The following is a 25,584-nucleotide window of genomic DNA, read 5'->3' as shown; positions in this document are numbered from 1 at the left end:
GCTTGACTTTAATTCCAACACTAGGGAGGCAGAAGCAGGCTCAAGTCTGAATTCAAGGCCAGTCTGGTCCACAGAGTGAGTTCTAAGCCAAACAGATTTACACAGAGAAATCCTGTCTTGAAAAACAAAACAAACAGGCAAAGAATAAAGGAAGGAAGAAAGAAAAAGAAACAAAATCCAATGTGTCTCTCTCTATGAGAGGAAACTCTGGAGACATACACAGACCCAGTGTAGACATCGAAAAGCAGCTCAGAAAAACAAGGAATATTAGAATATTACCCTGCTGTGAGAAAATGGAATCCCCTGGTTACAGTCTTCCATCTGCAAGTAGGAATTTAAGCACAGTTGGCAGCACTTAAGGTGTTTTGCCCTCCCAGGTATACACCTCCAGCTTTAGGAATCTCCCCAGAAAGCCATTCATAGGGGAAAGAGGTGTCCTTGTGCAGTTAGTACTCCCTGTTTTTACCTTATCAGATTGTAATTCCATCCAAGGCATCTCTGGGCCACTTCACTTATCTCCCAAATCTGAAGAGAAAGCAGGGAGGAAATGTTACTTGAGAGCAACCAGAATGACTCCTGCTGAGACAATTCTGATTCCCCTTTGAGGAACCTGTACCCATACTTGGGTATGTATGGACTTATTCTTTTCTCCTTCAGGAAATCCATATCCACACTTGGTTTCTCGTTCTTTCTAAGCCTGTCCTTTTCTTCCATTCCTCATCCTAAATAGCATACATTAAAATTAGCTTTAGTAAAATCTCCAACTCGGTTTCACACTGGCTAGCCCTAGAAATTCTTTTCTGGGTCTACACGGTGAATGTTTAGTTAGCCTGAGGCCTTAGGTTGCTGAGTGTGGGAGAACAGTGCCTCTGCCTAAAGCATTATTTGTGGGTTCTTCTTGCTGTCATTTGCCTCTTAGGTCCTATGAAGCATGGCTTACATGCAACCTTCCTTTTTTTTTTTTTCTCTGTCTAGAGACTCACTTAATGTTCAATAAGTGCTACTGGCATCAAAGATAAAAATCCTTAGATGCACGAAGACCTTCCATTGGATCAGATAGAAGACGGTGTGACTTCTCTTGTGGGGACATTGGTATAAAGGCAAGAGCCTGGGACACAAGAGGAGAGCTGTTTCTCCCGAAAATACATTCTTGATCCACAACAACACACAAGGAATGACTGCTCCCATGCCCTCTCAACTCTGAAAGAGTCAAGGGAGTGTTGTTTCTCAGTCCTTGTCCTAAAGGTCAGTACCCTCCCTAAGACAGACAGCCTGAGGCAAAGGGAGCTGCTTCCCTCCTCAAGCCGACTTTCCAGTTTGGTGGACACTTTCCCAACTCTGCCGACCTTCTCCATCCTCTGTCTCACTTCCTGGTGCTCCGAGGAAGGGATCGCATCGATTTCAAAGGCAAAATACGTGAATGTGCATGTATTTCAGGGGTCTTGTTTTTATAAGAAGCTAGAAACAAAACTGTTGTATGCGTCCATGCCTTTAAACTTTACACTGGGGAGAGAAGGAGTTTAGCATAGGCTCTCCAGACTTAACATTTGAAAATGGTTGGATCCTGAGGGGGGAGAGGAAGTGGCGACCCCCTGAATTATGGAAGCTGTTCCCTGCCCGGCTGATGCCTGACTGGGTGGATACGCTGCCTGATCCGAGAAGGCAACTATATCCTAGATTAGTCCTGGATGGACAGATGGTGACATATCCAGGGGTCTAGAGTTCACTTATTTCTTTTCCCTTACATGCATAAACAACCTGTGAAATACAGCTTCGCTATAAATAAAAAAGAATAAAATGCTTCGTCCTAAAATGACACCGAGAAAGGAATTTATTGGCAAAGCCGTCTCCTCTGCAGTTTAGCTCTAAAAACGGATAAACATTGCTTTAAGTCTGCGTGATTATCCCGGTGCTTTCATGTTTTGCTTTTGCTGGCTTGTGCTTCAGACTTGAAGCCCATCAATGATTAAGTTAGATTCTCATCTTTAAACTGTAAGTTCACCATTTTGTCCCTAAGAAAAGCCATGTCTTTAGAAGCAGATCTGGCATTAGTGATTGCTAAAGGCTATGGTAGAACTCATCATTAGTCATTGCTAAAGGCTATAGTAGAACTCATAGGATCATTAGTCTAATTTAAAGCTGATCACAACAAATACAGCAATTATAACCAAAAAAAAAAAAAAAGGAAAAGAAATGTAACAAATATAACTGTGGTTTTGCAGTGTCATAGATCTGGCTTCTAGTGTTTCATTAAGGCATAAAGTTGTCTTACTTGAAAAAGTTTTCTAAATTTTATAGAAAAAGTAACCAAAAGAAATGATCAAGTAAGAAAGGATTAAAAAGTTAAAGATTTAAAAAAAAAAGTCTTAGTTTCATTCCTGCACTAAGTTTCTCACTAACCCCCAAATGGTCCCCACTATCAAAACAGCTTTCATTACTCTCCCCCTCCATACCACCCCAAACCTGCCCAACCTGATAACTCATGTTCCCATCCCCCACACTTTGTCTGCCCCAATTTATCCAGGAGATCTCTCCTATTTAAGGGAAAGATTCTTTAGACACCAAATTTTACACACACACACACACACACACACACACACACACACACATATATATATATATATATATATATATATATATATATATTAAAACAATTAGTTGCTGACTCTCCCTTGAAGATCCCACACCCACACACTCAGGTGTGTCTTCCTCTCTGAGTGCCTACCTCCTAACCCTCATGTTTAAAGCCTAGGTTTAAACTATCTGTAATAAAATCTTTTGTCCTGTGTCACACTTCATAGTCCTGAAATTCTTTTTCTATTTCTCTATTGAAGCTAAAAATCCTTGTCTGGTTGGAGTCAGGGTCCCTCAAAGATCAAGGGAATGCCTAAGACTGTTGAGTGACAACATGTGGCTGTGTGTCTAGTCCTTCCCTGCTGGCATTAGGAAGATAAATGTAGAAATTTGAGTTGGGTAGCCACAAATCAGGAAAAGCAAATGGGTTCTGGAAGACAAAAGAAGTCAAAAATACCAATCTTTCTCACAACCATTGGCAGAAGATCATATAACCTTTCCAAATGCTTATTATTGTGTTTGTGTTTAGAACTCTGAGAGAACACATGTTTAGGTAGTTGTAAGCTGCAAGGCCTTGGGAAACAAATACAGTATCCTTTAAAAAGAAAATAATGTCATTATTTTTATATTTCAGGATGAAAGTCTCTCAATGTTCTTGAGGCCTTGTCACTCAGAACAATGGAGGACATTTGAGATCTGCTTTTTCCACCTGTGTGTCCTGAAGGGTCTTACAAGACCACCATCGATGCAGATTCCTTCCTGACTGGCTCTTCCTCATGGCAAATACTTTTCTTATCACTGCTGTGTAAGTTTTGTTTGTGAGGTCTTCTCCCTTCCCTTGCTTATAGCCTCAACTATGCAAAAAGCTAATAAATCTTTTATTTGTCTTTTTTCCTCCTCCTCCCCTCCTCCTCCTCCTCCTCCTCCTCCTCCTCCTCCTCTTCTTCTTCTTCTTCATCTTCTTCTTCTTTTCACCAGACTATACCAGGCTGGCCTCAAACTCACACAGATATGCCTGCCTCTGCCTCCTGAGTGATGGGATCAAAGGCATGTGCCCATGTGCCACTACTCTCCAGCTTTTTATAGTTTTTTTTTTTTTTTTTGAGACAGGGTTTCTCTGTATCTCTGGCTATCCTGGAACTCCCTCTGTAGACCAGGCTGGCTTTGAACCCAGAGATCAGTCCACCTTCACCTCTGGGATGCTTGGATTAAAGGTTCAAATTTGATTTTCATACAAGATACTTCCAACCAAGTCTGTGGTAGAAACAGAGGATGCCACACTGTTTTGTTTTCTGCTTTTTGCTTTGTTTTTCTCTTTGTTCTTTTGCAATGAATAGTGTTCATGGATACCAAAGAAGTAAAGGAGACTAAGAAATTCAAATGTGAATATTAAGATGCTTATTCTTTGACATAGGTTGAACAAGGGAAAGTTGGAGAAAGGATATGATTAAAAAAACACTCAAATCCCAAGTACTGCATGAAATAATTGTTTGAGTTTATTTTTGATGGTACTAGGTCTTGACATCTCTGAGCCACAGAAGTCATGCAGTAGCAGGAATTAGTCATAACTCTGGTAGCTGGCTCTAAAGATAAAGATAATCTGGAACTGAGACACTTTGGTTGCTTCTGAACACTATTGAAGTTATAGTCTAAATTGTTATTGTGTCTGTAAGGATGATTTATACTTGAGCAAGATTTATACCAGTAATGCCTAATGTGATAAAGAAAAAAATTCCAATAATATAGGCCATGGGTCATGATGGAGAAATGCACTCAGTGCATGAGCTTTTACCTTTCTATTTGTTTGAGAAGTTTTAATAAGGGAGCTTATGTTTACCATGCTTTTATACTATGTCATAATATATATATATATATATATGCATATATATATGCATATATATTTAGTTATTATATGACCTCTTTTTCTGTTCTAAGATGTTCAAATTGAAACAGAATTACATTACTTTCCTTCTCTACATCCAGCCCCTCCCAGCTACCCTAACCCTACCTCAAACCCTTCCCGTGCCCCAACTCTCAAGTTGATAGCCTCTTTTTCTTTATTATCATCATGACATATATATGTATATTCTCAAATTAAAATAAATACAACCAGCTGAACAAATTTTTGTTGATTGTGTCTATAAGAGTTTTAGGTCTACTCTACACAGTACACTCTACACAGTACAACCAATCAGATCCATCATCCTTGAAAGAGGCTAAGTCCTCTTCTCCCAGCAGATGGAGTTAACTGCAGTTCTTTGTGTAAGGGGAGGACTATAAAATTCCCTTCCATGTTAACAGGTTAATTCATACTGTCATTTTTTTTCAGTCTGGTTAATTCTGACATTACTATGAGAGACTGCTTTAAAACATACTTCCTGATATTCCGGCCCTTACAACCTTTCTGCCCCCTCTTCTGCAATGTTTCCAGACTTATCGATGCAGGAATTGTGATGTTGGATGTGTCTACTGGATCTGGACTCCCCATGATCTCTTGATCTCTGTATTGTGTCTAGGTATAATCTTTTGTTATCACATCCATTTCCTGTAGAAGGGATTCTTTGTCAAGGCATGGAACCTCCACTTATGTGTGGATATAAGGGTAAGATTTAGAATGGATCAAGGAATCATGCTGGTTTAGCCAAATGGCAGTATATTCTTTTCTATGGTTCATGACTTCACTAATCCTGCAATATTGGCTAGGTTTTTAGTACCAGACATTGTTTCTCTCCTGTTAATGTATTAATATAGATTATATAGACATGAATGTATTGTTATATAATCATAAACAGATTTTCATTCAATATTTTAAAAGCATTTTGTTACTTATTATTTTGTGAGTGAGTGCAAGTGTGCATGCCATGGCATACATGAAGAAATCATGACAACTTCAGGAGTTGGTTGTTTCCTTTCACTTTGGAAATTGAACTCAATTCATCAGACTTTCACCAAGTACATGTACCTACTGAGTCATTTGTTTGTCCTCATTCAGTATTTTTAAAGGCTTAAAATTGCTAGTACTTCAGACCTTATGAATGTATGTAGATTCATTCACATGGGAAAATAGGATTGTACCTTGCAGGGCTATCTAGTTAAGATATTTTTTCCTTAGTATGTCACCTCTTATCACACTATCTATGAACTTTTTTTTCTCTTTCTTTCTTTCTTTTTTTTTTTGAAACAGTTTCTCATAAAGCTAAAACAGGAATTGTGGGGGGAGGAAGAGATTTTAAGAGAAATAGGGAATAATGTAATGGAAGACATAAAACATGAAACCAGAGGGAGGAATAACTACGGAAAAGAGAACCAGCTTAAGTTGAGAAGGGGGCCAGGAGAAAAGTAGTCCTGGGGGAGAATGAACAAGAGCAAAACATATTTGCACATGTGTGTGAAGAGGTCAAGATGAAATTCACAAGGTTGTATCTTAACTTAAAATATTAATTGAAATAAAAAAGGACCCTGTGACTACTATAATACAAGACTTACATTTGGTTCATAAATGAACTTGTGGTTAATACAAATGAAAGGCCGGGGTTGGCAGATCTGGAAACCACGTATATACAGGACTGTGATTGGTAAAAATTACAATCAAACATGGTTGTGTTGTGCCCTTTTCCTAAACATAATTACAGGCAGTTTCTCTGTCTTGTCTGTATTTCTGCTGGAGCACATTCCTGGGTATTAATGCCACACACACACACACACACACACACACACACACACACACACACACACACACACATACACACACACACCATAGTATGAAACATTAGTACAATGTTTTGCTTGCCTAGTTTCATGAAGAATGGGCAAAACCTTTGTGACCATGAACCACTGCTTCAATGACAGAAACAGCAGCAGCAGGAGCAGCAGCAGGAGGAGGAGGAGCAACATGTGTAGCAGGAACAGCAGCCAAGCAGTAGGAGTAGTAGAAGCAGCAGGAGCTGCAGAAGGATGAGCAGGAGGAGGAGGAGGAGCAGCAGGAGCAGCAGGAGTAGTAACAACAGCAATCTAGAACAGGCCGGAGAGTTCTAGAGAGTCAAGGCCCCTTTCCTGAAACTCTGAGGGCTGAGTTTTGTGTTGTTTTTCCATGGTCACCGACTTTCATGCTCATCCCATTTTGTTAGATACAGCACAGCGTTCTGTATCACGTGATACCAAGCCATAAAAGATTGTTTGTTCAAAGAAGGGGGGGAAATGGAAGCCTTGCCTATGTTTTTGTGTCCTCCCTGTTCCTCTTGTTTTTGTCTACCTAACATTATTGAGGATTATAGTCGTCTAATTCCTTTATCCACATTATTTTCATCAGTTTCTGCAGTTTCATGTAGCTCCAAGTACCATTGGAAAGAAAGCCACAAAACTAAAAGTAGTTTCAGGGTCTCCTGGCCACTGGTTCATCACAGAGGCGCTTCACCCACAGACATACTGTGGTCAGCCCTGGGATGCGTTTGCTGGATGGGCATGTTATCTCTGACCCCAGGGCCAGCAGGGAAACAAAGCAAAGCACTGACTGACTCCAAGCTCTGGAGTAGCTGCAAATGACCACAATTGTTTTAAAGGGGTAACCAAACAAAACCACTGACCTCAAACCATAGTGCAACTGTTCAGCCCCCAAAGCAAGACCTGCAACATTAAGTCCGGAAGTCAGGAAACATTGAGGGAACTGTCAGCTGAAGTGTGCTCTCTCAAGAGAAGGGGGCTCCAAAGGAAGAGCCTGCTACTGAACCCAAATCTGTATTTATTAAGGTGAACATGTAGGACCCCTAGAAGCTCAGGCCTCCAGGATCTCATCCCAGGACCAGGGTCACCCCAGTCACAAGGCAGATTCGAAAGCTTGATGCAAACTGCATGAGGCTTTATTATAGTTGTTTAATGAGCTAACCCCAAGTTAGCTCTGGTCTTTCATCCACCCACCATGGCGGATGGCTAGGAAAGACAGCTCGAAGCGTCTGCATAGAGATCTTATAGGGCAGCCTAAGGGGAGTGTCTAGGGGTACGCATAGGCTCAGGATTGGTGTAGCTCCAGGCTTGGAGGGTTAGCCCTGTGTTGATTGGTCAACTGGTTGTTATGGCCCATAGGCCCTCCCAGGGTGGTTGCTATGCTCTGCATGTCATTTCTGTGCACTTGTCCGTAAAGCACACCCAGAGCCATAAAGCATAGCACCACCAGCTAACTTCTGATTGGTTCCTTGCCATGAGGCAGGCATCTGACCTCCTAGTGTTTAAGACAAGGTCAGACAAGCACGTGTTTGGCTGTTATGGCTGCCGAAAGGAGCAGGCATCTGACCTTAGTGACCAAGACAAGGTCAGGCAAGTGCATGTTCGGCTGTTATGGCTGCCACGATGGAGAGCTGGTCCCTTCAAACAAAACATCAAGACATGCCCCCCAAGCCTAATCCATGGTGACTGAGGCTGCTAGGCTGCCTGCTTCTTGAGGGTGCCAGTACCAAGTAGTAGCACCCTGTTAACCCCCGTCCCAGACTATGACTGGGTGGCAGAAATGATCCCCTCTAAATGTTTGAATGACATTTTCATCATTTCAGCAGAAGATGACTTGATCAAATTCAATGATTTTAAATGAACTGGCATTTTCACTAAAGAAGAGGGCTTCTGTTCTCCTTTTTGTTCTTTTCTCCCAAGAAATCTTAGAATTGGATTTAATGGATGGCATAAGACATAGTTAACAGATAGCATACAATATCTGAAATACAGTTTCCCATTGGAACTCCTTTTATGGAGACACTCGAACCCCTTCATCTGAGGTGGAGCCTCAGCCCTCTGATCACCTGTGATTGCGGGACCAAAAATGCAAATTAGTAAAAGTTTTAAAACTTAGACCTTGAAAGGGAATGTCTAATAATAAAGGAAAATTTGACTCCTTAAATCAGGAGTGCCATGACTGGCACCTGATCCCCTCCTCTCAGAGAAGGAGAGGTAACTGTCCACCACTCCTGTTAACATTTCTTTGCTAATGGTTGGCCATAAAGATCCTCATCTCAGGGGATAACTGACAGACCCTGCGACTCTGTAACGCTGCAAGCCTGTCTTATCTCAGTCAAATATATCTCCCATAAAATGTATAGTTACCAACTAACTCTGTACTTTGTATGACCATGTAACCATGGAAACTCTGTAATTTGTGGCCTTCAACCTTATGGTCTGCCCCTTGAAAAGCTTCTCTTTTTGGCAGGGTGGCATTTCATTTGCCTGCCATGCAATGAGATCCTGAAAGGACCCCAGCCTAAGATGTTTTCTTTGCAGAAACGTGAAAACCTGAATTTATAACCTTAACGGGAAAGGGCTGTTAGGGTTGCAGAATTCCACTCTGACAAATGGTTCCCAGAGATAGAGATGTAACTGCCCTAAATGCTCCATGAGCCCGGAGATTGTGGTCGGCCACCTGGAATGAGCCAATCAGTACTGTTACCCTCGCTCACCCCAGATCCCATCTGTTTGCTGTTTTTGCCTTTAAGAAGTCCCTAGACCCCAACTCGGGGTCGAACTCCTCTGCTCCTGTGAGAGTAACAAATTGGGCCCCAGGGTGCCGGTTGCTGAGTAAAGCCTCTTGCTGTTTGCATCAAGTCCTCACCTCTGCCTGGTGATTGGGGTCGCCAAATTCCTGAGTGTTCACCCCAGGGTCTCACCCTGTGGGGGGGGGGGTCTTTCATGATCACAGCTGGCCAATGAGCAGAATCAGGAAATGTGCCAGTGGTGTGAAGGGGAGGTCTGAGAGGTCACACTGAGCATACACTGGGGAGCTTCAAGCAGAGGGAACAGAGCTCATGACCCAACTCAGAGCATTGCTCTGAGTCCCAGTGGTCGGCAGGGCATCAGCAGCTGCATCACTGAGACATGTGCACTGTCTCCTGGACTCTTGCCCTCTGAATAACCATGCTGGGAAGGAACAGGAATCTTCTCTGTTCCCCGAGGGCTTCTGGAAGCAAGGCCTGTGGCTGCAGCACAGGTAAGGATTGAAGAGAGAAAAAGTAAGGCAGAAACTGCAAGGTGCTAAGACTAGGAAGCATGGCAGAGAGTGAGAGGTGTAAGGAGCAGAATGTGAGAAACACAGGCCTGGGTATCACAAGTGTTTGAAAGATCTGAGGGACCAACACCTACATCTTAGAAACATGGACCTAGATGCTACCTTCTGGGACTCTTTTTTTTTTATGTGAATTTGTGTTTCACCTGCATGTATGTCTGTGTGAGAGTGTCAAGCAAGTCTCCTGGAACTGGGATTACAGACAGCAGTGAACTGCCATTGTGGGTGCTGGGAATTGAACCTGGATCCTCTGGAAGAGCAGTCAGTGCTGTTAACTGCTCAACCATCTCTCCAGCCCCAGGACTCTTGTCCAGAGCTGTAAGCTTTTGTTTTGAATACCTAAAGCACATGTTTAGTTGGACTTTCTTGGTACTGTCTGCTCCTGAATAAAGATAGAGACATTATTAATTATGATAGGTTGGCCTTACCTTAGGCTTGTTTACAACTAGCTCTTACAACTTAAATTAATCTGTTTTTACTAATCTATATCCTGTCATAGGGCTCCTTACCACTCCTCAGAACAAGTCTGACTTTTCCTAGTCTGGTTGGCTAATCCCCCACTCTCAGATTCTTTCCGTGGAAGATTCTTCTACCTGAAAGTCCTGCTCATCCTCTTCTTCCTAGATATTGGCCATTAAGCTCTTTATTAAACCAATCAGAAGGTGCCTTAGGCATGTGAGGTAAAACAGCAACACCTTCACACAGAGTGATTAAATATCTGACAACACACAGGTCTCCAGTTTTAAGAGAGTGGAGCACAAGCCTCAAGATCTTAAGCCTTGTAGCCCAGTTTATTAGTTCCTTTAGCTCAGAGCTGTCACCATTGAAAAAGTTTTAAAGCCAATGAGAAGTACAACAATAAAGAGGTTGGGGTGTGGGGGAGATGCCTTCTTACTACCTGGGGGGAAAAATAGTGGAAAGAGAGAGGAAGGGAGATAGAGGGAGGAAAGGAGGGAGGGAGGGAGGGAGAAAGAGAGAATGAGAGAGAGAAGAACAAGAGATCACTAAAGCAGCTTTTGGGGCCAAATTATACAGGGAGAAAGAAGCTATTGATAACACAGAGGCATGTTTACTAAGTATATCCTTTGTTGGTCTTTTATCTGGTAAGGCAGGAAGTCACACACTCAGAGATAACAAATGGGTATGTTAAGTATTACAGGTTGGTTGGGGTAATTGTTTTTCAGGGTTACAACATTAAGCTAGGAGATGTGGATGAGAAGGCGGGGGTGGGGGTGGGAGGGAGAAAACCAGGGAAGACGCATGAAGATATGCTTTCATTTTCAATGAATAGTGAGAAAGGTTCACGGTTGCTCTTTTACTGTGAAGGGCTCTAACAGGCATGGCAAACTTGATGCCAGCAGTTCCTGCTCTTCTTGCTTTCCTGTCCCTTTTCAATAACTAGATTACCTTACTTAGGCACAATCACATTCCTAAAGATAGCTACCGAGGTCCATTTCCCCTTTGTTTGGCTACTGTCTTCCTTTATTTTTATTTTTGTTTTTTTTTTTTGGGGGGGGGGGATAGGGTTTCCTTGTGTAGCACTAGAGGTCCTGGAACTTGCTCTGTAGACTAGGCTGGCCTCAAACTCACAGAGATCCACCTGCTTAAGCCTTCTGAGTGCTGGGATTAAAGGTGTGTGCCACCACCACCTGGCTTGGCCACTTTCTTTTTCCCTTTTAGATTTTTTGAGACAGGGTTTGTCTGCACAGCCCTGATTGTGCACTTTCTTGTGATCCACTCATTCCTGAGGCCTATCACCAAGGTCCAACTCTCAAAACATCAAGGTCCAGCAATCAAAAATACCCATTTGGCTACTCTGATTAATATGCACAATCAGAATTGACCAACCCATTCTAACACAGATCTCCTCTTCTTTTCCTCTTAAAAATACACTTGGAAAGAAAGCTATTGGTGGCTGTTACTGCCTGATTCAGGTTCAACCACCATGTTTCTTTTCCTTGTTTACTAAAGAATCTCTTTGTGCCATTCCACATAGAGGGATACTCCCTCAGCCTAGACACAAGTGGGAGAGCCTAGGCCTTATCCCCAAGGATGTGACAGACTCTGAGGACCCCCCATGGAAGACCTCACTCTCCCTGGGGAGCAGAAATTGTAGAGGATAGGTAGGGTGTTTGTGGGGGGCAGGGGAGGAAGGGAGGGAGAGGAAACTGGTATTGACATGTAAAACAATCTTGTTTCTAATTTAAATTTTAAAAATGTAGGAAAAAAAAGAATCTCTTTGTGTGGGAAACTGGTGTTTGGGTGTGGTCTGTGCCTAATTCAGGGTGCAGAGGGAAGCTAAGCACTCCAAGGTTTCTCCCTTCATACTGGACTTCACAAGAGAAAAAGTTTTATAGTTTTTCTCCTGTATGTATATATAAAGCATACAAAACAAATTTAAAATGTGATGCTTCGTTAATGGTTTAGAGCAAAAGTCATTATAATAAATTACTCATTTTTCCATTTAAGCTCACTTTTTATCAAAAAATGCACAGAGCACAATGTACATTTACAATGGACAGATAGGCAGGAGGCTGTGTTCCAGAATATTTGATTGTTCTTGGTACCACATTTCCAAGAATCTTTCGGCATTTTAACCACTGAAAATTAGATTCCTTGTCATAATTAGAAATAATCTTAAAGCACTCTAATGTGTGAAATGTGTGTTTCACATTTCATCCTTTACAGGGTTCACTCTGCATGAGTGTCAGCATAGAAAGCGGAGACTCGTGGCATTCATCAACATGTTTGAGTACAGATTACCTTTGCCACTTTCCCCAAATATGTAAGCTCACACTGGTATTCAATTGCTGGTCCAGAATTACATTTGAGAATGTTTTTTATTAATTTGTATAACTGAATATGATTTTGGTTTTGGGAGCTTCCATAATGAAGCACCAAAAAATGGGTTCCTTGTATAATTTATGTCCCTTCAGTTTTAGAGCCAAGAATTTAAAAATAAAGATACTGGCAGAGTCAAGTGCCCTCTGGTGTTCCCAGAGGGCAAATCTTGCCTCTTGCAGCTCTTGGCACCTATAGCCATTCCTTGGATTGCGACTGCATAACTTTAGAGTCTGACTTTATCTTCTCTTGTTCTATTCATGATTCTCTTTATAAGGACTCTTGTCACTGGCTTTGGGACCTGCTTTGCTAATTCAGAGTGATCGTGAGATCCTCAATATCAATACCATATGCAAAACACTTTTTCAAAGATGGTCACTCTGGATGATTCCACGGTAAGAAGAGGAAATACAGTCTGGAGTTAGCAATTAATTCACTACAAACACTAACTAATCAAAAATGATAGTTTTCTTGGCCCAGTTAGTTCCTGCCACCCTTCTCAGACCCAAAGAAGCACACAGATACTATATAAATTATAAAACTGTTGGCCATTGGCTAGGGCTTCTTGTTGGCTAACTCTGACTTAATTATTAACCCATTTCTAATAATCTAAATATTTCCACATAGTCTTATCTTACTGGAGAAAAGGTCCAGGCCTCTTATTCCATTGGGGTCTATATTGAGTCTGCTCAGCATCTCCACAGAGAAGAGAGGGGTTTCCTGTTTGTCCCTGCTTATACTCTGATTCTGCCCAGCCAAGTCACTTCCTGCCTGGCCAATCAGCCAATCAGTGTTTTATTCATTAACCAATAAGAGAAACATATACACAGCAGGACTTCCCCCATCATCAAATGTCCATCTTTGAAATGGAGAGATGGGAGAGATGTTCTGAGCTTTATGAAGATGACCCTTGAAATTGCTATTGCCTCTTTAAGTCTCAGCAGATATTCATGCTTTTCAGTGATACTGGAAAAAGAGACAAATTCTAAAATCATATGATGAGCAAAACTCCGATTAACAATATTATGAGAAAGTCATATCATATTCAAATATTCTCTGTCACACTGACTTGGGAGTCAAAAATGCAATAACTACAAATTATTTTTACAAGTCTGTGGAGCAACTATTTGGGCTACAGGGGTTAAGAACTGAGTAACATCTCTTTAAACTTATGTCTCATGAGATACAGCTATAGGTTTAAACATCCTTGTTGATTTCTTTGCATTATTTTCTTAAAACCTTAGTCTTAAGACAGAAATAATAGGGCCAGTGAAATGACTCAGGTAAGGAAAGATGCCCACCACCAAGTCTGATGACCTCAGTTAGAAGAAGGGACCTGTGCAGTAGAAGGAAAGAGGTGACTCTGATTCCATTAGGTTGAGCTTGGACCTCCAGAAAAGGGCAATGGAGTGTGTGGGTGTATGTAAGTAAATGGAATCAAATTATCTTTATAAAAGCAATATAGGTCATATATATTTCCTCCCTGTATTGAGACCTGAATAAAGTTTAGAGACCATTCTAAAATAACATAAAACAAGAAAAATGCTGTGTCTCTCACCAGTGGTTAAAAACATTTTCCTCAAGATCTACATGAACTGAGTTTTTGGAGGAAGGGTATAAGAAATTTGGAACACTCCACACACTGAGTGCTGGAGGCAGGTGTGCCTATGTGTTCTGAGGAACAACAAGGAATACTGGTGATGAAATGCATCTGTTTCATTACACTTTCTTAGAATTCACAAACAGGTTAACACAGTATTTGTATTGGTGTGCATGGGCTAATTCTGAAGCCTTCCAAGTGAAAAAATATTTTTTCTAGTTATCTAAATTTGAATGGGTTATATAGACCAGAGTGAAATAGTTGGATACTACATTCTTGAATAAATGTATGCAAAAATTCATACAACAAGAACATCTGTTCAACTATGTTCATAGGAGCATTGTTTGAAGAACCTGGAAGCAACCTAGATGCCCCTCAACTCAAGAATGGATAGAGAAAATGTGGTACATTTACACAATGGAGTACTACTCTTTGAGGAAAAAAAAAAAACAATGGAATCTTGAAATTCACAGGAAAATGGAGGGAACTAGAAGAAACCATTCTGAGTGAGGTAACCCAGTCAGAAAAAGACAAACATGGTATGCACTCACTCATAAATGGATTTTATACATAGAGCAAAGGATTACCAGCCTACAATCCACACCACGAGAAAAGCTAGGAAACAAGGAGGACCCTAAGTGAGACATATATGGTCCCCTGGAGAAGGGGAAAGGGACAAGATCTCCTGAGCAAATTGGGAGCGCGGGGAAGGGGAGAGGGAATTAGGAGAAAGAGAAGGGGAAAAGAGGAGGGGAGAGAAGGACATGAAGGAGCAGGAAGGTTGAGTCGGGGGAAGAATAGAGGAGAGCAAGATAAGAGATACCATAATAGAGGGAACCATTAAAGGTTTAAAGAGAAGTCTGGCACTAGGAAAATGTCCAGAGATCTACAAGGATGACACCAACTAACAATCTAAGCAATAGTGGAGAGGTTACCTTAAATGCCCTCTCCAATAATGAAACTGATGACTACCTTAAATGCTATCCTAGAGCTTTCATCCAGTAGCTGATGGAAGCAGAAGCAGAAGCAGACACCCACAGCTAAACACTGAACTGAACTCCTGGAATCCAGTTGCAAAGAGGGAGGAGTGATGAGCAAAGGGGTCAAGGCCAGGCTTGAGAAACCCACAGAAACAGCTGACCTGAACAACGGGGAGCTCATAGACCCCAGACTGATAGCTGGGAAATCAGCATAGGACCGACCCAGACCCCTGATGGTGGGTGACAATTAGGAGGCCTGGGCAATCTATGGGTCCTCTGGTAGTGGATCAGTACTTATCCTTAAGAATGGACTTAGGGATCCCATTCCACATAGAGGGATACTCTCTCAGCCTAGACACACGTGGGAGGGCCCTGCTCCAAATGATATGACAGACATTAAAGGTCCCCCAAGGAAGGCCTCACCCTCCCTGGGGAGCAGAAAGGGGATGGGATTGGGGTTAGTGGGAAGTAAGGGAAGAGGGGAGGGAGAGGGAACTGGGACTGACATAGTAAACAAGTTTGTTTCTAATTTAAGTGAAAAAATCTGAAAAAAATAAATGTATGCAACAAATACAGGAAATTATGTTTCATTTTTGTCCACTTCTTATTTACTATAAGGATTTGGCTTAGTTTTAGTGTCTACAGGAGCATTAAGGGAAAAAAAGGAAGAATAATGTCTACTTTAAGAAATAGAAATTTTGATGTGTAGTTCCAGAGAGCATTTGTTTACAATATTTTCAGGTGTGCTTGGCCTGTTAGCAAAACTGAGGTTATGGGTGATTCAGAAGAGATCACAAAACCTCTCAGTAGATGGGGAAGGACACTAATTGCTCATCAAAGGAAAAATTCACCAAGATGACATTTCAATGCTTAACATCTATGCCCCAAACACAAGGGAACCCCTATTTGTAAAAGAAATACTACTACATCTTAAAGCACACATCAGCCCTCACACAACTATAGTGTGAGACTTCATTATCCTACTCTCACTGAACCAGAAGTAGAGAAAGTGGAGAACAGCCTTGAATGCATTGGCACAGGAGACAGCTTCCTCAACAGAACACCAATAGTGCAGGCAATAAGATCAACAATTAATAAATGGGGCCTCATGAAACTAAAAACTTCTATAAGTCAAAGGACACTATCAATAGGACAAAGTGGCAGCCTATGAGTAAGGAAAGGTTTTTATCAACTCCACATCTGAGAGAGGACTAGAATCCAAAATGTATAAAGAACCTAAGAAACTAGATATTAGAAAACCAAACAATCCAATTAAAAATGGGGTATAGCTGGGCAGTGGTGGCACACACCTTTAATCCCAGCACTCAGGAGGCAGACACAGGTAGATCTCTGAGTTTGAGGCCAGCCTGGTCTACAAGAGTTAGTTCCTAGACAGTCACCAAAACAAAACAAAACAATCAAACAAAAAGAAAAGAAAAGAAAATGGGGTACAAAACTAAATGGAGAATTCTTAACAGAAGAATCTCAAATAGCTGAGAAACACTTAAAGAAATATTCAACATCCTTAGCCATCAAAGAAATGAAAATTAAAGCTACTTTGAGATTCCATCTTACATCAGGATGGCTAGAATCAATAACACAAATGATAGCTTATGTTGTTGAAGATATGCAACACTCCTCCTGTGCTGGTGGGAAGGCAAACTTCTGCAGCCACTTTGAAAATCAATATGGTGGCTCCTCAGAAAACTGTAAATCAATCTACCTCAAGACCCAGCTATACCACTCTTTTGCATTTACCCAAAGGACACTCTATCCTACCACAGGGACTCTTGCTCAACACTGTGCATTGTGGCTTTATCCAAAATAGCCAGGAAATTGAAACAATATAGATATACCTCAACAGAAGAATTAATTAACAAAATGTGATACATTTATACAACAGTGTTAAAAAGAATGACACCATGAAATTTGTAGAAAAATGGAAGGAACTAGAAAAAAACCATCCTGAGAGAGGTAATTCATACCCCCAAAAGACTAATATAATGTATCTTCATTTATAAGTGGATATTAATCATTACATAAATGATAATCAAGGTACAGTAGTAGACCAGAAGATGCAGGTAAAGATGAAGGGGTCTGGGGGCGGGCATGGATATCCCTTGAAAGGGGAAATAGAATAGATTTTGCGGGAGTACTGGGAGGGTGGGTGATGAAGGGAGCTGGAGGGATCAGGTTCGGGAAGATGGGATGGAAGGAGAGAGTGGGGGGGCGAGAATACTGGAATGTTGGTGCCCTTGTGGGGTTGTGAAGACTTCCTGGAATCTATGAGGGTGATCCCAGTGAGGACTCCTGGTAAGGGGAAATACAGAGGCTCAACTGGCCATCTCTAGTAGTCAGGCAGGACTTCCAGTGGCTGGACTGAATTGCATTCAGTTGAGTTGTTGCCTGAGAGGGTCCATGAAGATTCCCAAACAACCCGGGCTGATACTAGGACAGAGTGTTGCTCTCTGTAATGTGACAGCAGGGCCCCATTGCTAAGAATGACATCCATAATCCACACATCTCATTGAATGTATAAATAAAGGTCAAGCTAGAGCAGGCTTGGATCCTTTACCCCTATGTTCTAGCCTCTTTGGTTCAGGCTACCAAAAAAGAAACATGGATACCAACCCAGCAACAAAATCATCGACCAACAATCTGTGCTGCTGAAAGATGTGCTGGGGAAATGGTGGTGCAGAACTTGTGTGAGTGGTCAAACAATGTCTGATTTAACTTGAGGCCCACTCCACAAGAGGGAGCCCAGGCTCAACATTGCTTGGATGGCCAGGAACTAGAGACTGGATAGCCAGAGACCTAAGGTAGAACCAAACACGGCTGGTTTTAAAAAAACAAACAAAACAAAACCAATCCAAACCAAACCAAACCAAACCAGCCAACCAACCAACCAATCAACCAACCAACCAAACAAACAAACAAAATAATGACATTCTCTTCTATACTCAAGATGGATATGTGCCTTGTTCAGTCAGCATCAGAGAGGCTTCCTCCAACAGCAGATGATAGCAGACACAGAGACCTATAGTCAGACATTCTACAGAGAGGGAGTCTAAATTGGTGGTTTCCATCTGGTTCCTTGCCTTGGAGCTTGGAGAACACTGCTGAAGAGTGGGAGGAATGATTATAGGAGTCAGAGGTCATGGGGAACTCCAGAAGAACATGGCCCACTGAATCAACAAACCAGGGTTCACATGGGATCGCAGAGACTGAGGGTGCAAACATGTGACCTGCATGGGTCTCTACCAGGTACTCTGCATATATGTTATGGCTGTTTGCTTGGTGTTTTTCTGTGACTCCTAACAATGGGAGCCGGTGTGTCTCTGACTCTTTTGTTTGTTCTTGCTTCCTGTTGGGTTGACTTGCCCAGTCTCCGTGAGACAGCAGTTGCCTCTTCTTATTGTATTTTGTTTTGTGGTAGTTGTTTTTTTTTTTTTTTCCCTTGGAGGCCTGCTCTTTTCTGATGGGAAACAGAGGGAACAGATCTGGGAGAGAAGCGGGGGTACACTAGAAGTACTGAAGGGAGAGAAACTGTGGTCAGAATATATTGTTTAAAAGAAGAATGTATTTTCACTTAAAAGAAGAGAAGTGGAAAGGAGACCACTGAGTTCAGAAATTTGGGTCCTAAGCTCCTCCATCCATATTCACATCACCAAGATGAATGGAATGTAACTTTCCACTAACTCTATCTAAACCCAGCTGAAAAGAGGATGGGACACAATGATCTAAGGAGACTTGCTTGTCCAACCTACCACTCAACAGCACAACACCTGTCAATGGTTATCACACATGGTGAGTGAGTAACACCCTGTTTGTATATGTGGAAAGAAAAAAAAGGCCACTTCCAATTTGTAAAAGTTCAATCTTTATTTTTTTCTTACAGTCCGAATGTGGACATATTTTATTTCCTTTCATAAATAAATATTTATACTTAACATTAGAAGAAACCCCTATGTATGTAAAAATCATCATAATTCATACTATAAGGGTAAAAAATGATAACCTTTTGTGATTTCTTGAAATATTCTTTGCAAGTTGATCAAGTTGCATGCAAATAACCATCATGGATTCTTTATATATGGATGAATTTAGCTTCAAGAAGATGGATATAACACACATTAATGGTATTACTTGGTTTAGCCTTTTCCTTTCAAACGTAACTGCTTTTCTTCTAGTTTCATTAAGATTTGATGATAGGTTCAGATAAGTTATTCTGCAGATGGTACTTTTGTTTTTTAATTTTAGGTTTCATAAATTAGAAAATTGTGGTGCTTTCAATAGATAGCCACTTAATTAAACAACCACCATGATAACTGTAGTAATAATATGATGCCCCAGATCCTGTGGAGGAGGCTTCATTTGCTTTGTTTTGAACAAGCTTAACATGGTCCAGGTTTTCAGAAATACATGGAAGTCATTTAAGAAAGATAGCATGATTTATAGCTACTCATGTTTACATTAGACCTATATTTAATTACCAATGTCTGGTTGTCAGAAAGTCATATATTTGTAAAAGATAAAGCTAAAAATTTGGGCCTTTTAGGACATTTGTAAGAGTGTATCTATTTAAAACACATCAGTTACCAAAATCATTTAAAATGGGACTTGACTTTGAAGTGAAATACCCCCTTATCACACAAATGCTTTGAAAATGGAACATAGCTTTGTAGCAGAAAGAATGATAAAACCCACGAACTGTTTACAAGATCAAAATAGTCTTTCCCCCACAAATATAATAAAAATATATCCAATGAGAGATTTTATAACTTATATTTTAAGTAAATACAATATATTTAGTCTTCAGATATGCTTATTTTCAAAAGTAATTTAAAATTCTTTATGTCAATTGCACAGGATTTGATTGGGTTAAAGAAAAACCAGTGTAATCTATGCATATGCCCTTTAACTCTCAAAGAATGCATCAGTCACATAGAAATTTTACATGAGCATAATTTTATAAAAAACTATTGGGTAAATATTCAGTGTAATAAAAATCTCGGTCCATTTGTTTTATGGCTACTCTTTTGTTATATTTCATTACTGACTGATAGAATTAGAATTGTCTTATTCCTGGATAGCATTATAATATCTGTATTAATCTGTAATGATAACTCTTTCCGCCAGCTGCCTGAGTTCCGCTGCCACTTTATGGCCCCCAAATAACACACAGAGATTAATATTAGTTACAATGCTGCTGGCCAATGACTAGGATTTCTTATTTGCTAGATCTGTATTAATATCAACCATAACCATTAATCTATATATTTTATAAAGACTTATCTATAATGCCAGCGGCATGTGTCCTCTCTTCTCAGGATCTTGAGAACTCATGGCAACTCTCCTCTTTACTACATTTCCCAGAATCCTCCTCCACCCTAACCCTACTTATTTTGCTTCCCTATTGGCCAACAGTACTTTATTTATCAACCAATAAGACAAACATATACACAGAAGGACCTCGCCAACATCAATCCTTTGAAACTTTATGCATTTTGATTGTATTTATTTCTCACTCCTCCCAGAGTCATCTTCACTTTATAATCACTCAACTTCATGTCCCTTTCCTTTTTCTTCTAAATAGACCATTAATGTCAGTTTGTGCTGGCAGTTTACTTATAGGAGTGGGACCATCTACTAGAGTGTAGTTTATCTACCAGAAACCATTCTGACCATATCTCTCCCTACAAACCCTCAACTCTCTTCAGTTAGGGGTGGGGCCAATGAACTCCTTCCCACTTCATGCTAGAATGTTAACTGGCTTGGTCTTGTTTGAGTATTATGCAAACCTCCACAGCTTCTTGGAGTTCATGAATGCCTTAGTCATGTCATATCCAGAAAACACTGGAAATAGGTGTTCCAAAGACCCCAACTACAACTTGGTTGTAAGATCATGTTGCTAAGACACCACACACATTGGTTACAGGATAATGAGAAATCAAGTAGATAATGACCTAGAAGCTTCTTTTCCTTTGGTTGGTTTTCATAGTAGGTAGCATGGTCATCAATAGACTTACTCAGCTGTGACCCATGTGAACTTAAATAACAATACGCTCGTATGTTCAATAATGATACACATACTATGGAGGTAACTATTTGCTTTCTGGTTAGATTTTAAGGACCACCCCAGACTGGGAAACACATATCTGATATTGTATATTTGATCAAGAATCCATCACAAGTCCTGGGGGTAAACTCACTATTACCATTCTGTTAAATGGACATACTATCAAACGATCCTCTAAATCCCTGTCTGTCTACCCTTATGTTAGTGCAACTTTCAAACATCATCAGAGAAAGTTCTTGGTGTAGTAGATCGTGGTTAATGAAGACACTCACAGTTGGTCAAAGTGCAGAGTGGAAGTGACTATGGGGTGTGCAGCCTCAAATGGGACATTTTTATTCCACCTCACCCCAAGACTCAGGGATCATAGTGGAAGACAGAGACAGAAAGATTATGAGAGTCAGAGACCAGGGAGGACCAGAGAGAAACAATGTCTCCTTAGATCTCTTATAACATGGTTAGATCTTCAGAAAATTACAGAGTTTCAGAATTAACTAGAGTATCATATATTTTAACTACAAAAAGGATTGATTACTGAAAAAAATATTTCATTACTATGTTTTATTTTATTTCCATGAAATTCCCTTTTGTCCATATGTGAGTAGACTGTACTTGTTTGTTACAAGGGAGAAGCTATGGTCCCCCCCCCCCAATTTTATCCCTTTTCTGGGAACTTTGTGTAGATTGGAAATCATTGTTGAAGCTGTGTGGATATCCTCTGGGCAGGTATGTCCTAGAGGATCAAGGTGTTCAAAATTAAAATAAAAAACAATCTCCCCAAATGGACTATATGTATGTATCTATTTGGGATTTCTATTTGGGATTATTTTCCAATTATATAAAAGTATAGATTTTAGTTAAATGAACTCATATATGTTTAGAACAATTTCAATAGTTTATATAGTTTGGTTCACCTGTAACTTCCCTTCAGATTTCTTTCCCTCAACCTAGTCTTGTTATCAGTTATCTGAAATATGAAGGAGTTCTGCCTGGATTTACAGGAGATATAAAGATGAATGAGGTTCTGACTTCTTGGAGTGCCTGAAATTTAAGGTGATCAGGTGTTGTATCACACATTTATTAAGTTGGGAGTGCATTGAGAGAGGGTAATAGCTGAGGCAACTCTCTTAATTAATTTTTGAAACCCTTGTTCCTTCAGCCACATTACACCATCGCTATAGATCCTGCCATGGGGCTATTTCTTTCTTTATTCAGTAGGCATAGTAAGTCAGAACCTCTAAAATAGCAAATTGCCTTTGCCAAATCTGCCGGGTTGATATTGCTAAGTAGTTTCATGCTGTTGTTGAAGTTAAGGCTGGTGGAGAGAAAGGAGAGTGGTGAGGACGGTAACTCTCTGGGACATGCCAGGTGCCTCAAAGCCCAGATATTTGTATCACCGAGGAGGAGCGTGGCTGTCAAACTTTGGCATGTACTGGAATCACCTGGAGAGCTCATAAACACAAAGTAGGACACATTGCTGAGTCCTACTTCTTCCGGATTCTCTAACTCTGAGAAGAAACCCATGAGTTTGCATTTCTAAGAATTTCATAATACTGCTGAGACCAGACGTCTCAGGCCCACACTGACAGCCACTGGTGTAAATCACTTTCATTTGCATAAGGAGAATAAATATCAGCACAGGACAAGAATACCTAGGCCTTCAGATAATCATTCACCAGGACCATACAGAGATAGATAGTCTGAAGAATTTTATTATTTCATCTATGCTAGACTCTGCTGGGCTAGAGCTGGCTTGAATTGGATTTTTATTTTATTTTTAGTTTTAGGGTTTTTCAAGACAGATTTCTTTTTGTAGTCTTGGCTGTCTGGAACTAACTCTATAGAACAGAGCTCAGTCTGCCTCTGCCTCTGCCTCTGCCCTCTCTATCTCAGGCTTCTCTGCCTCTGCCATCCTGGGTTAAAGGCGTGTGGCACCATCACTCAGCCAGTTGGATTTTTAAATGATTATTTTTCATGTCAATTCGTGCCTTAATGTATTTATGATCACGATGTGTTGTTTAAGAGTATATTTGTGTGTGTATGACAGGTATGTGTATTTCCAGAGAGGCCTAAAGGGCTGGAGTTGCATGTCCTGAGTCACAGGATGTGGGGTGCTGGGACGTGAACTCAGATTCTCTGTAAGAGCAGTAAGTGCTCCTAACTACTGAGCAACCTCTCCAACCTCTGGTATTGCATTTTTGGATTGAAGGAAAACTTCACTGGTTTTTCTGGCTTCTAATATATTATCATTTTGTATAGGTACCTTAAAAGCTTCCTGGAGACAAAGTTTCCTTTCATGCTTTAGGAAAACCAACTGGCCTACAGTTCTAAGCATAACATGACTACAACCACATTGCTTTTCTTAATATTTTAGATTGTATACTAAATTGGAAACCCCCTCTACCTTGTAAAGTCACCTGTGCTTTCCTTTTGCACGAGAATGGTTTTTGTCATTCTAACATTGTAAAACTTATTATGAATCTATAATTGGAAATATCAATTGATAGCAAAGAAATGAAGGACAATGCTTTGGTTTAACTTATTCCAACTTTGCAGAAATTGCCCTGCCATTAAGTATAGTTCAGGAACATTGAAGGGTAAAGGTACGAACTGAATATAGATTGCATTGTACTGTTTTTGTTCTGATTGTGGCTGGCATTGCACACTTGTGGAGGACAGAGGACAACATTGAGGAGTCGATCCCCCTTTCCATCAGGCGGGTTCCAGGAAACAGCCTAGGGATGGTAGACTAAGCAGCAAGTACCTTTCCAAGTCAAAGCATCCTGCTGCCAACATTTATCCCTTTGGTTGGTCCAATTTGCTAATTCGTTTCCCTCATCTAATCTTACTGCCTCCCTGTACATTGTTCTTGCTGGATGATCATTACAAATCCATGTCTCATAATACTTCATAAAATCTTCCACAGATTTCCTTTCTCTAGAGTAGTAATCAAAAGCCTGAATGCATCCCCAAAGCCAGCATTCCACAGCCAACAAGCATGCACTAAAATAACTCTTGTCTGTTCCCCAGGCACACCTTAAACTGATCTCTTTCATCTCTGCATGACAACCTTGCTGGCTTTCTTCAGTAAGCAGTCCTTGGAGGGTCTGGGCCTTTGCACATACATTACCTCTGTCTTACATCACATCACCCTCTCATCTTGGTTTGCAGGTTAGATCTCAGTTTGTATCACTCTTACCACCCAAGGAATCTTGTGGTGTTTTGTTTCATGGCCTCTGTCAGGGTTCTATGGTCATAGGCATTTCTGTCTTAGTAGAGCAATGCCTGCTTTCCTTCACAAGGCTGAGCCCCATGGCAGCCCGTTGCTGGCTATTAATAGTATCAATATATGCCAGAGTATGTCCCATCCACATACTCTGAACTCAGTGTGTCTTACCCATTGTTTAACGAGTGTGTGATACTTGGAATATCTTTCTTTTCTCTATATTTTCTAGACCCCCCACACTCCCCCCATCACAGAGATGCCCAATCTTATCATCTATTAGCCATTTTGAGAAGCTACTCAAGAGATTGAGATTGGACTATGGTGATTCTTAACCTTAGCTGCTGTGAGAATTATCTGGGGAGCTTTTAATAAATACCCATACTCAGGCTCACCACAGACCCATTAAATTGCCATTTCTGGAGGTGGGACTCCAGCAACAGGTTTTTTCAAAAGCTCCCTCAGTGATTCTAATGTGCAGCCAGGGCTGTAAAACATGCTTTCGTGGATGAAATCTGAATACCTGTCTGTTCACGAGCTGTATGACCCAAGACTCTTAGCCTGTTACATTTCTAATTCTAATTATACGGCTGCTCTATTTCTTTACTGTCTGTGGATTCATTTACATCTTTTAACAGTTATTTAAAGTCATATATTGTTAAATCGTATCTTTGCCATGATAACACATTGCTCATAGAAACAAAGTTCCCAGTAGGAGCTGTGAAAGATGTACTATGTAGCCAGACACAGCTGCGATTCTGATCTGGAATCCTTTCTCACTCACCTAATACAATTGGTTTGACAAACTTGACCCTAGAACTATCTTTCTATTCATCTTCCCACTATGTACACGCACTGTTTTCCACTCAGGGTACAAATACAACAGTTGGCCTGGTGTATGCAAGAGCATCACTGTAACCCAACCCCCTCCTTATAAGACAGACACATTCACTGGATCTACTTCTATTGTCATCTGACAACTGAAGGGGCACCTCGCTGATTGCTACAACATCGAGAGAGCAGCAGCAACCAACATTGCTGCAAAAGCAGAAGCTAAAGAAACTTGTGGTGTGGAGCGAGCCATCAGAGAGACTGAAAACGAGGCCTGGTGAAATCAGGAAGCCTTTCCCTCCGAGGACAGTTGCAGCAGGCGGCACTGAGTCACTCCCTCAGTATTGTCTGTCCTAGCTGCAGCGAACAGGAAGTGAAAGTTCAGCATTGCTTACTGTCAATTACTGTCTACATAAACAG

At 40.8% G+C, this 25,584-nt stretch overlaps 1 long non-coding RNA gene across 2 annotated transcripts in view; it reads right to left on the bottom strand.

The window, feature by feature from the left end:
- LOC107979479 overlaps window positions 1-25,584 on the bottom strand; it is a 39,074-nt gene that overhangs the window by 1,979 nt on the left and 11,511 nt on the right. For both annotated transcript variants that reach the window (XR_003480716.2, XR_003480717.2), the window contains exon 3: window positions 467-525. This is a non-coding gene — a long non-coding RNA (uncharacterized LOC107979479). The remainder of the gene's footprint in view (window positions 1-466; window positions 526-25,584) is intronic.

Source organism: Cricetulus griseus (assembly GCF_003668045.3).
Source record: "Cricetulus griseus strain 17A/GY chromosome 1 unlocalized genomic scaffold, alternate assembly CriGri-PICRH-1.0 chr1_0, whole genome shotgun sequence".
Classification (NCBI taxonomy): Eukaryota; Metazoa; Chordata; class Mammalia; order Rodentia; family Cricetidae; genus Cricetulus; species Cricetulus griseus.
The sequence above is the reverse complement of the archived record's forward strand: the minus strand, read 5'-3'. Positions and strand labels throughout refer to the sequence as shown.